This window comes from Schistocerca cancellata, chromosome 3 (assembly GCF_023864275.1).
Source record: "Schistocerca cancellata isolate TAMUIC-IGC-003103 chromosome 3, iqSchCanc2.1, whole genome shotgun sequence".
Lineage (NCBI taxonomy): Eukaryota > Metazoa > Arthropoda > Insecta > Orthoptera > Acrididae > Schistocerca > Schistocerca cancellata.
The window spans coordinates 861,423,093-861,436,542 of record NC_064628.1 but is presented as its reverse complement, the minus strand read 5'-3'; the positions used below and the strand labels follow the sequence as shown (position 1 = coordinate 861,436,542).

Sequence of the window (13,450 nt, the reverse complement as noted above, 5' to 3'; positions counted from 1 at the left end):
GATGGGTAAGGACATAGAGGATGCAAGGGGCATTAGATGGAAAGAGATAAAATAAAATGAGAAAATTGTCTCTGTACCTGAGTTGTTTAAAGACATGTAATGGAAGCTGAACAGAAAAATTAAAATGAAGGATGTGTATGGGAAAGAGAGTCTTGCAAAAGGTGAAGCTTTTACTAACATTAAACGGAATTCCATTGGAGCTGAGGGAAAGATTAGCTAAATCTTATGTCTGAAGTGTAGTGTTGTACAGGAGCGAATCATGGACAGGTAAAAAGAAATATAATATGAGTTGTCTGAAAAAGGAGGCTATTTAGAAAGTTTCGAAATGTAGCTATGGAGAAGAAAGTTTTCAGGTACCGTGGGGTGACATATTTAAGCCAGGAGAAGTTAGGAAGACATTAGGGGAAGAAAGATGATAATTGGAAGCTATCAGAATAAGGAAAAAATCTTGATGGGGCATTTACTGCATAGAAATTGTCTGCATCAAGGAGTTATAGGGGGAATAATGGAAGAAATGAGAGGAAGAGCATTGGAATGATGAAGACATTGCAAGTGAGCGACAGATAAGGGAGATTCGTACATCTGGACAAGAAGGAGAGCATTTTGTAGACTGTTCCTTATAATACAACTAAGCTCATAAAACTATCTCTACAGGTGAAAATCTTTTTGTTGTGTGTATCTTCGACTCAGCTTCCGTACTATATGGCACGTAGCAACTTTGGTTCTAAAAATGTTGTTACATTCCATCGTGGACCTTCTATAATATGCATTTCACTATGTTTATTTGATATTAGACCGGGTCTGCGCGAACGCAGTCCCGACTACCAAAAATTATGCACCCGAGTTACCCACATTAGGGGTAATCGCAGGGGTCAGCCCAACCGAAGTGCAATGGAAGAGCCTCGTCCTGGAGGAACCGCCTTCATGATCACGGTATCCCCTGTGCCAGGTAAGTATGCTTTGACGCCCAGAAACTCGCTCCTTTATGTCATACAGAGCGCATTATAACAATCGAGTGCATATCACTGTACACGTTATGTGTGGGCAGTTGTGCAATACATCGAGCCCAAAACGCTAGTAAAATGCTTATATTTTGCGGCTAAACTCTCCCATATTGTGAGTGGTGTCATCAAAGCTCTTAAAGACGGCATTTGACGAAACGACGCTTACACAGGCCCTAGCTGTTTGGTCTAATTGGGCCGCGTAGTTCCATTCAGCGACAGCAGATGGCTCCCCTACCGAGGGATGCGCGCGCATGAGATATCAGCTGCTCCCAGCATGCATTGTGGGCACAGTTAGGTTAGAGTTCTGTCTTCACCAAGCCAGACACATTGCGGTACTTTCTTAGAAAGTAAATGAGGCGTTCTTTATGGCTGTGTATAACAAATAGATTGTACCTGTCCTTTCTGTATGACACAACGTCGTATTCCGCATCGTTTCCTTTTAGTTTTGCGACGAAAAGGGCACAAGTTGGTACGAGCTATAATGGTAGTAGCCTGCGAAGAGTAATTCTTTCGGATATTTTTTAAAATTCTGTTGAGACAACTGTTCCTGTCAACCAATCACGCTGTTCGATGTCGAAAGGCAATGCACTGCTCGGATAAAAACGGAAAATTTTCTCGAAGAACTTCTGTCACATTTGTTATGGTAATATGTAGAAAACTTTGACTAACATTTGCAGCAATGCGATAAAGAGTTATGTGTCAATTTTCTGTTGTTCACAATCATCACGTGAAAGCCGACCTTGTCAATATTTAGAATTTATTTGCGAAAAGAATATCTCTTTGGACGTGTTCTTATTACATATTTACTGTATGTATGTTTGTACCCTAGTGCAGTGTTTGCAGCTGTCGATGTGTTGATGAACAGAAAAATTATCTTGCATATAATTAAGATTTACCTTACCATATGCTATTGCAATAAAATAAGTGTATATATGCAACAAAACAGAGATGTTAGGAGTTTCAGTGTTCTGTAGTATGGTTCCATATGTAAAAAGTAAGATACTTCAATACATAAACATCCTTAAGAGATAAAGCAGCCAATGACCCCTTATGAACCGATTATTTCTATATTCCACGTCTGTGAAGAAAAACTAAGACAATTTCATTTATATAAAACTTAACAGTATACAAATTACATAGTATATTCATTTTCATGTTCACAACTATATTAATGTAAAACTAAAATTGATTATAAAAGATACAATCTAGTTTCCTTTCCTAGAGCAAAGAATAAATAAACGATAGGGGCATTTCTGTTGAGAGCAAGCAAGGTTGACTGGAGGATAAGTATGATGACCATGTGTTCACTGTATACTAACTTATAAGAATTATCCTGTGATTCGTTGATTCAAGTCGAAAAAGTCCAACATTAACAATGTCACTTCCAATATTTTAACATGTCACCTCCTTCGCACTGCCTCTTCAGGGAGTGAAACATCCAGGGGATGTTACTGATTAAATTAGCTAACCCAGAAACCAATAATTTTATCTGTGTATATGAATTTCTTATCTTCACAGATATTTAGATGATCCTAGAAGTGAAGTTAGGTTACGTTCTAGCTTTGTTCCTCAGAAAATGTGAGAGGTAATTCCATGAGGAGAAAGATGTGTACAGGCAGCCAGGAAGACATCCACTTGTCTAAATAACTAGTTTGCAAATATCATAAATAACAATTAAATATCACCTTGCTAAAATGTTGGTTTTCATGGTTTTCTTGATAACTCAAGAAGAAATAAACTTTTTGTGTTTATTAAAATTGGAGTTTATTGTTATAAAACATAGATAGAATATTCACTAGGTCGTCACTATACTCCATGTAGAAGCTGATATATAATGAGTGGAGTTACTTGAACCCTTTCTGTACCATTTTTACATGATAAAAAATGTACAACTTAAAATTTTTCAGTCTTCAACAAAAATTGTGATGTGTGTTGTAGACCATCATAAGTAGAATATCCTCTGAAAATTATTATAAGATTCATGCAGTAGACACAAACTTATGACTGAGCCCAATTTGTAAAAAGGCGGAATTATAAAAACAGCGTTAAAGTTTGTAAAATGCTTTAGTGTACCCTATGATGTCTTCTATGAACTAAAATTCCCTGGTTAATATTATATTCCATGATCTTATTGATTCTTTGCTTCATTCTGTGCTTTCAGTTTCTTTCCCATTTTCCTTGCCTCCTTGGTGAATCATTCTGAACATCTTTTTCTCTTTTTTGGTGAATTTAATCTTCACATGCATTCCTACTTCAAAAATTGTATCGTGTTTTGGTTCACAGGTATTTTAAGTCTGTTAGTTACTTTTAATTTGCCATTGATTCCATTGCTGAAAGTAGTCACAGAATCATAGGTTTATATTTGCACTATTCTTCTCGCAGAAAACCAGTCTCCAGACATGTCTTCCAAATTTTGGAATTTAATGACTCAATCATTTTGTGTGAAACCATTCACTCAAGTGAAACTGACAGTTAAGTTAGGAACTACTTGACAAAGTGTGTCTGGAGTGTTCAGCACACACACACCAACATACATTTTTCTCTGTAAGAGATAGAAAGATGTTGTGTTGCAATCTTCACTTGTGCAAGGCTAAATAAACGAAGAATTTTTTGGGACAGATTTTGAAAACTGGTTTTTGGAGCCCAGCTAACCGTGTCCACCCTCTTAACACAACAGTATTTTTCAAGGATATTTAAGTCTATACTAGCTGGAATTGCTCAAAGAGATCCCATCAGCAATCAGAGAAGAATTACTCATCTTAATTCGCCATTGGCCTTATGTATAGCAAAACAGGCCTGATGCCTTGTACCTAATATAGATATAGTTAATGGCATGGACAATTACAGACATTAATCTCACCACAGTAATTTTTACAGAAAGTTAATCGTATGTTGGACGAAGTTTCTTCAGAATTCTTGGTTTCAAATGGACTGCAACTTGGAGTAATCTTTTAAGACTTGAAGACATTAATGGAAGAACATTAGAATACATGAGTATATCTTCTTTTTGCTTTACAAGTTCAGAAGGTTTGGTGATGAATGAGCAGTATACAGTTTCTCAGCAGGAAAGACACGGTGGTGTACAATATCTGGACATTGGTTGAGAAAGGATTAGAGACTGAAAACTGTTTTATGTGTGTAGGAGTTACTTAACCATCTAAACTGTAAAAGTGTTTATGGTAGAAACAAGGTTTCTCAGTGCAAATTTACAACGAGTCGATTACATCGTGTATTCTAGATCTGCCCTTGTGAGCTGGTTCACTCTCACGCTGAGCAGTGGGCAACCGGCTGCCTCATGATGATATTATGATGTGGAAAGGTAGGATGAGTGAGTGGCAGGCAGGGGCGGGAGGGGTCAAAACAAGGCATGTTCTATGGAGATGTATTGTTTTGTGGTGGCTCATTAATGCGTATTACGACAAATTTATATTCTAAGACTGGTGTAGTAATGAGAAATGGAAGTGAAATGACACATATTTTAATATTTTGGTGAAGTGGCGATAAGATGGAGCAGCTAAGGGCGAAAAATGTTGTTTCTTGCGATCCATCCAGCATTATGATGAATACCATTTTAGGACGACACTTCTCAATATGATGGAACCATGGTGCAAACATCACGGCCAATACTATAAAAAAAGATTATGTAATTGATATGTGTTGCAGCATTATGGCACGTTTTTACTCAGATAATTAGTTTGGTTCAAGTCCTACACAACTTGAGACCAAATAAGTAAGACGCATGTTAAGTGTGATGATACATAATTAGCTAAATTATCACATTGTGTGTTCAGCTAGCACAATACAGCTGCCCAAGTGTGTGTGAGAGTGATTACTCCAGTTCATTAAAGAATTTGTCCTAAAGCTAGCAAAGTTTCTTTTCTTTCTTTGTGCTTCTGTCGATGATTCAATCCTCCTACTGTATGATGGGTTATCTTCTTAACTCCGAAGTTGCTTAAACTGAAATGTACAAACAAATAAAGAATGTTTGTGGTACCTTAATAATTCAAGCAGAACAAGTCATTTGTAGGTTCTTGTTCTGCTTTCAAGATTCTATAATATATTGAATCTTTACAAAAGAGTGGAAGAATACACATTACAGAATAATCAGTAGTAAAAGGGGCTGGATTTCAGAGCAGTGGAAGGATACACACTATGTAATAATTAGTAAGAGTCACTCTGTGTGTGTGTGTGTGTGTGTGTGTGTGTCATAAGCCTTTGATGAAGTGACAGATGGCATTGACTCAGTTGTTAGGGCTTTCTTCTCTTGACAGTATGTCAAGTCTTCGTACAAATGTTCTATTTGGTCGATGGACGACGAGTTAGAAAAGGTTATCCACCACCGTAAGTAAGTGGACAAGTAAACTCTTTGCATGCTGCTTACATTAAAACTCCAAGGTTGTTTCTTCAACACTGATCTTTGCCCTTGTAATACTTAATTATTGTACAGAATAGGATGCTAGAATAGTGACACTGACGATTCTGAATTCTCACTGTAGAGCACATATCAGTAAATCGTTACGTGGATGCGTATGTCAGGTGCTGTGAAATGGTCAGGACCACCACAACAAGAAGGTTACATGATATGGATGATTTAGTAACTGTTTAACATTACTTCTGCGAGCTGTATCAATGCACTCACATACAGCGATATTGTTTAGTGGAACTATAAAAAAGCTTTATATGAAATTTCTCTCACTGGTATATGAACACTATTATATGCATACTGTCGCGAAGTATCTTCAAATCGTTATTTTATATCAATATTACGGAAAGGGAAGAGGCAGCAGATGAGATGGCACCGTTTGGCTCATTTATTTACCTTAATTATCAAATGATCATCTAACAAATGATCTAGGAATTGTCAAGGTAGTGCAGTACACATCAATAGCTCGAAATAGGCACAAAATATATAACATTTTTTAGAAGGACAGGAACAGGTGGTCATGAGGATAGGAGAGTAGTCAGCCATGACCTTGATTAGAAAACCATCTCAGCATTCGCCTGAGTTATTTAGTACAACCACAGAATGCAAACATCAGAGTGGCCTGACAGAGTAACGCCATCCTCCCAAATGTGAGGTCAATGTGCAGTAGAACTGATGGGTAAGGACATAGAGGATGCAAGGGGCATTAGATGGAAAGAGATAAAATAAAATGAGAAAATTGTCTCTGTACCTGAGTTGTTTAAAGACATGTAATGGAAGCTGAACAGAAAAATTAAAATGAAGGATGTGTATGGGAAAGAGAGTCTTGAAAAAGGTGAAGCTTTTACTAACATTAAACGGAATTCCATTGGAGCTGAGGGAAAGATTAGCTAAATCTTATGTCTGAAGTGTAGTGTTGTACAGGAGCGAATCATGGACAGGTAAAAAGAAATATAATATGAGTTGTCTGAAAAAGGAGGCTATTTAGAAAGTTTCGAAATGTAGCTATGGAGAAGAAAGTTTTCAGGTACCGTGGGGTGACATATTTAAGCCAGGAGAAGTTAGGAAGACATTAGGGGAAGAAAGATGATAATTGGAAGCTATCAGAATAAGGAAAAAATCTTGATGGGGCATTTACTGCATAGAAATTGTCTGCATCAAGGAGTTATAGGGGGAATAATGGAAGAAATGAGAGGAAGAGCATTGGAATGATGAAGACATTGCAAGTGAGCGACAGATAAGGGAGATTCGTACATCTGGACAAGAAGGAGAGCATTTTGTAGACTGTTCCTTATAATACAACTAAGCTCATAAAACTATCTCTACAGGTGAAAATCTTTTTGTTGTGTGTATCTTCGACTCAGCTTCCGTACTATATGGCACGTAGCAACTTTGGTTCTAAAAATGTTGTTACATTCCATCGTGGACCTTCTATAATATGCATTTCACTATGTTTATTTGATATTAGACCGGGTCTGCGCGAACGCAGTCCCGACTACCAAAAATTATGCACCCGAGTTACCCACATTAGGGGTAATCGCAGGGGTCAGCCCAACCGAAGTGCAATGGAAAAGCCTCGTCCTGGAGGAACCGCCTTCATGATCACGGTATCCCCTGTGCCAGGTAAGTATGCTTTGACGCCCAGAAACTCGCTCCTTTATGTCATACAGAGCGCATTATAACAATCGAGTGCATATCACTGTACACGTTATGTGTGGGCAGTTGTGCAATACATCGAGCCCAAAACGCTAGTAAAATGCTTATATTTTGCGGCTAAACTCTCCCATATTGTGAGTGGTGTCATCAAAGCTCTTAAAGACGGCATTTGACGAAACGACGCTTACACAGGCCCTAGCTGTTTGGTCTAATTGGGCCGCGTAGTTCCATTCAGCGACAGCAGATGGCTCCCCTACCGAGGGATGCGCGCGCATGAGATATCAGCTGCTCCCAGCATGCATTGTGGGCACAGTTAGGTTAGAGTTCTGTCTTCACCAAGCCAGACACATTGCGGTACTTTCTTAGAAAGTAAATGAGGCGTTCTTTATGGCTGTGTATAACAAATAGATTGTACCTGTCCTTTCTGTATGACACAACGTCGTATTCCGCATCGTTTCCTTTTAGTTTTGCGACGAAAAGGGCACAAGTTGGTACGAGCTATAATGGTAGTAGCCTGCGAAGAGTAATTCTTTCGGATATTTTTTAAAATTCTGTTGAGACAACTGTTCCTGTCAACCAATCACGCTGTTCGATGTCGAAAGGCAATGCACTGCTCGGATAAAAACGGAAAATTTTCTCGAAGAACTTCTGTCACATTTGTTATGGTAATATGTAGAAAACTTTGACTAACATTTGCAGCAATGCGATAAAGAGTTATGTGTCAATTTTCTGTTGTTCACAATCATCACGTGAAAGCCGACCTTGTCAATATTTAGAATTTATTTGCGAAAAGAATATCTCTTTGGACGTGTTCTTATTACATATTTACTGTATGTATGTTTGTACCCTAGTGCAGTGTTTGCAGCTGTCGATGTGTTGATGAACAGAAAAATTATCTTGCATATAATTAAGATTTACCTTACCATATGCTATTGCAATAAAATAAGTGTATATATGCAACAAAACAGAGATGTTAGGAGTTTCAGTGTTCTGTAGTATGGTTCCATATGTAAAAAGTAAGATACTTCAATACATAAACATCCTTAAGAGATAAAGCAGCCAATGACCCCTTATGAACCGATTATTTCTATATTCCACGTCTGTGAAGACAAACTAAGACAATTTCATTTATATAAAACTTAACAGTATACAAATTACATAGTATATTCATTTTCATGTTCACAACTATATTAATGTAAAACTAAAATTGATTATAAAAGATACAATCTAGTTTCCTTTCCTAGAGCAAAGAATAAATAAACGATAGGGGCATTTCTGTTGAGAGCAAGCAAGGTTGACTGGAGGATAAGTATGATGACCATGTGTTCACTGTATACTAACTTATAAGAATTATCCTGTGATTCGTTGATTCAAGTCGAAAAAGTCCAACATGAACAATGTCACTTCCAATATTTTAACATGTCACCTCCTTCGCACTGCCTCTTCAGGGAGTGAAACATCCAGGGGATGTTACTGATTAAATTAGCTAACCCAGAAACCAATAATTTTATCTGTGTATATGAATTTCTTATCTTCACAGATATTTAGATGATCCTAGAAGTGAAGTTAGGTTACGTTCTAGCTTTGTTCCTCAGAAAATGTGAGAGGTAATTCCATGAGGAGAAAGATGTGTACAGGCAGCCAGGAAGACATCCACTTGTCTAAATAACTAGTTTGCAAATATCATAAATAACAATTAAATATCACCTTGCTAAAATGTTGGTTTTCATGGTTTTCTTGATAACTCAAGAAGAAATAAACTTTTTGTGTTTATTAAAATTGGAGTTTATTGTTATAAAACATAGATAGAATATTCACTAGGTCATCACTATACTCCATGTAGAAGCTGATATATAATGAGTGGAGTTACTTGAACCCTTTCTGTACCATTTTTACATGATAAAAAATGTACAACTTAAAATTTTTCAGTCTTCAACAAAAATTGTGATGTGTGTTGTAGACCATCATAAGTAGAATATCCTCTGAAAATTATTATAAGATTCATGCAGTAGACACAAACTTATGACTGAGCCCAATTTGTAAAAAGGCGGAATTATAAAAACAGCGTTAAAGTTTGTAAAATGCTTTAGTGTACCCTATGATGTCTTCTATGAACTAAAATTCCCTGGTTAATATTATATTCCATGATCTTATTGATTCTTTGCTTCATTCTGTGCTTTCAGTTTCTTTCCCATTTTCCTTGCCTCCTTGGTGAATCATTCTGAACATCTTTTTCTCTTTTTTGGTGAATTTAATCTTCACATGCATTCCTACTTCAAAAATTGTATCGTGTTTTGGTTCACAGGTATTTTAAGTCTGTTAGTTACTTTTAATTTGCCATTGATTCCATTGCTGAAAGTAGTCACAGAATCATAGGTTTATATTTGCACTATTCTTCTCGCAGAAAACCAGTCTCCAGACATGTCTTCCAAATTTTGGAATTTAATGACTCAATCATTTTGTGTGAAACCATTCACTCAAGTGAAACTGACAGTTAAGTTAGGAACTACTTGACAAAGTGTGTCTGGAGTGTTCAGCACACACACACCAACATACATTTTTCTCTGTAAGAGATAGAAAGATGTTGTGTTGCAATCTTCACTTGTGCAAGGCTAAATAAACGAAGAATTTTTTGGGACAGATTTTGAAAACTGGTTTTTGGAGCCCAGCTAACCGTGTCCACCCTCTTAACACAACAGTATTTTTCAAGGATATTTAAGTCTATACTAGCTGGAATTGCTCAAAGAGATCCCATCAGCAATCAGAGAAGAATTACTCATCTTAATTCGCCATTGGCCTTATGTATAGCAAAACAGGCCTGATGCCTTGTACCTAATATAGATATAGTTAATGGCATGGACAATTACAGACATTAATCTCACCACAGTAATTTTTACAGAAAGTTAATCGTATGTTGGACGAAGTTTCTTCAGAATTCTTGGTTTCAAATGGACTGCAACTTGGAGTAATCTTTTAAGACTTGAAGACATTAATGGAAGAACATTAGAATACATGAGTATATCTTCTTTTTGCTTTACAAGTTCAGAAGGTTTGGTGATGAATGAGCAGTATACAGTTTCTCAGCAGGAAAGACACGGTGGTGTACAATATCTGGACATTGGTTGAGAAAGGATTAGAGACTGAAAACTGTTTTATGTGTGTAGGAGTTACTTAACCATCTAAACTGTAAAAGTGTTTATGGTAGAAACAAGGTTTCTCAGTGCAAATTTACAACGAGTCGATTACATCGTGTATTCTAGATCTGCCCTTGTGAGCTGGTTCACTCTCACGCTGAGCAGTGGGCAACCGGCTGCCTCATGATGATATTATGATGTGGAAAGGTAGGATGAGTGAGTGGCAGGCAGGGGCGGGAGGGGTCAAAACAAGGCATGTTCTATGGAGATGTATTGTTTTGTGGTGGCTCATTAATGCGTATTACGACAAATTTATATTCTAAGACTGGTGTAGTAATGAGAAATGGAAGTGAAATGACACATATTTTAATATTTTGGTGAAGTGGCGATAAGATGGAGCAGCTAAGGGCGAAAAATGTTGTTTCTTGCGATCCATCCAGCATTATGATGAATACCATTTTAGGACGACACTTCTCAATATGATGGAACCATGGTGCAAACATCACGGCCAATACTATAAAAAAAGATTATGTAATTGATATGTGTTGCAGCATTATGGCACGTTTTTACTCAGATAATTAGTTTGGTTCAAGTCCTACACAACTTGAGACCAAATAAGTAAGACGCATGTTAAGTGTGATGATACATAATTAGCTAAATTATCACATTGTGTGTTCAGCTAGCACAATACAGCTGCCCAAGTGTGTGTGAGAGTGATTACTCCAGTTCATTAAAGAATTTGTCCTAAAGCTAGCAAAGTTTCTTTTCTTTCTTTGTGCTTCTGTCGATGATTCAATCCTCCTACTGTATGATGGGTTATCTTCTTAACTCCGAAGTTGCTTAAACTGAAATGTACAAACAAATAAAGAATGTTTGTGGTACCTTAATAATTCAAGCAGAACAAGTCATTTGTAGGTTCTTGTTCTGCTTTCAAGATTCTATAATATATTGAATCTTTACAAAAGAGTGGAAGAATACACATTACAGAATAATCAGTAGTAAAAGGGGCTGGATTTCAGAGCAGTGGAAGGATACACACTATGTAATAATTAGTAAGAGTCACTCTGTGTGTGTGTGTGTGTGTGTGTGTGTGTCATAAGCCTTTGATGAAGTGACAGATGGCATTGACTCAGTTGTTAGGGCTTTCTTCTCTTGACAGTATGTCAAGTCTTCGTACAAATGTTCTATTTGGTCGATGGACGACGAGTTAGAAAAGGTTATCCACCACCGTAAGTAAGTGGACAAGTAAACTCTTTGCATGCTGCTTACATTAAAACTCCAAGGTTGTTTCTTCAACACTGATCTTTGCCCTTGTAATACTTAATTATTGTACAGAATAGGATGCTAGAATAGTGACACTGACGATTCTGAATTCTCACTGTAGAGCACATATCAGTAAATCGTTACGTGGATGCGTATGTCAGGTGCTGTGAAATGGTCAGGACCACCACAACAAGAAGGTTACATGATATGGATGATTTAGTAACTGTTTAACATTACTTCTGCGAGCTGTATCAATGCACTCACATACAGCGATATTGTTTAGTGGAACTATAAAAAAGCTTTATATGAAATTTCTCTCACTGGTATATGAACACTATTATATGCATACTGTCGCGAAGTATCTTCAAATCGTTATTTTATATCAATATTACGGAAAGGGAAGAGGCAGCAGATGAGATGGCACCGTTTGGCTCATTTATTTACCTTAATTATCAAATGATCATCTAACAAATGATCTAGGAATTGTCAAGGTAGTGCAGTACACATCAATAGCTCGAAATAGGCACAAAATATATAACATTTTTTAGAAGGACAGGAACAGGTGGTCATGAGGATAGGAGAGTAGTCAGCCATGACCTTGATTAGAAAACCATCTCAGCATTCGCCTGAGTTATTTAGTACAACCACAGAATGCAAACATCAGAGTGGCCTGACAGAGTAACGCCATCCTCCCAAATGTGAGGTCAATGTGCAGTAGAACTGATGGGTAAGGACATAGAGGATGCAAGGGGCATTAGATGGAAAGAGATAAAATAAAATGAGAAAATTGTCTCTGTACCTGAGTTGTTTAAAGACATGTAATGGAAGCTGAACAGAAAAATTAAAATGAAGGATGTGTATGGGAAAGAGAGTCTTGCAAAAGGTGAAGCTTTTACTAACATTAAACGGAATTCCATTGGAGCTGAGGGAAAGATTAGCTAAATCTTATGTCTGAAGTGTAGTGTTGTACAGGAGCGAATCATGGACAGGTAAAAAGAAATATAATATGAGTTGTCTGAAAAAGGAGGCTATTTAGAAAGTTTCGAAATGTAGCTATGGAGAAGAAAGTTTTCAGGTACCGTGGGGTGACATATTTAAGCCAGGAGAAGTTAGGAAGACATTAGGGGAAGAAAGATGATAATTGGAAGCTATCAGAATAAGGAAAAAATCTTGATGGGGCATTTACTGCATAGAAATTGTCTGCATCAAGGAGTTATAGGGGGAATAATGGAAGAAATGAGAGGAAGAGCATTGGAATGATGAAGACATTGCAAGTGAGCGACAGATAAGGGAGATTCGTACATCTGGACAAGAAGGAGAGCATTTTGTAGACTGTTCCTTATAATACAACTAAGCTCATAAAACTATCTCTACAGGTGAAAATCTTTTTGTTGTGTGTATCTTCGACTCAGCTTCCGTACTATATGGCACGTAGCAACTTTGGTTCTAAAAATGTTGTTACATTCCATCGTGGACCTTCTATAATATGCATTTCACTATGTTTATTTGATATTAGACCGGGTCTGCGCGAACGCAGTCCCGACTACCAAAAATTATGCACCCGAGTTACCCACATTAGGGGTAATCGCAGGGGTCAGCCCAACCGAAGTGCAATGGAAGAGCCTCGTCCTGGAGGAACCGCCTTCATGATCACGGTATCCCCTGTGCCAGGTAAGTATGCTTTGACGCCCAGAAACTCGCTCCTTTATGTCATACAGAGCGCATTATAACAATCGAGTGCATATCACTGTACACGTTATGTGTGGGCAGTTGTGCAATACATCGAGCCCAAAACGCTAGTAAAATGCTTATATTTTGCGGCTAAACTCTCCCATATTGTGAGTGGTGTCATCAAAGCTCTTAAAGACGGCATTTGACGAAACGACGCTTACACAGGCCCTAGCTGTTTGGTCTAATTGGGCCGCGTAGTTCCATTCAGCGACAGCAGATGGCTCCCCTACCGAGGGATG

The 13,450-nt window shown here is 37.6% G+C and overlaps 3 non-coding genes across 3 annotated transcripts; all 3 read right to left on the bottom strand.

Annotated features, from left to right (window-relative positions):
- Positions 1-794: 794 nt before the first annotated feature.
- Positions 795-957, bottom strand: LOC126178471 (U1 spliceosomal RNA). Its single transcript, XR_007536367.1, has one exon. It is a non-coding gene; the product is annotated as a U1 spliceosomal RNA (small nuclear RNA).
- Positions 958-6,895: 5,938 nt separating this feature from the next.
- On the bottom strand, positions 6,896-7,058 carry LOC126178479 (U1 spliceosomal RNA). The gene has a single exon (XR_007536376.1). It is a non-coding gene; the product is annotated as a U1 spliceosomal RNA (small nuclear RNA).
- A 5,938-nt stretch (positions 7,059-12,996) lies between these two features.
- On the bottom strand, positions 12,997-13,159 carry LOC126178470 (U1 spliceosomal RNA). Its single transcript, XR_007536366.1, has one exon. It is a non-coding gene; the product is annotated as a U1 spliceosomal RNA (small nuclear RNA).
- Positions 13,160-13,450: the final 291 nt, after the last annotated feature.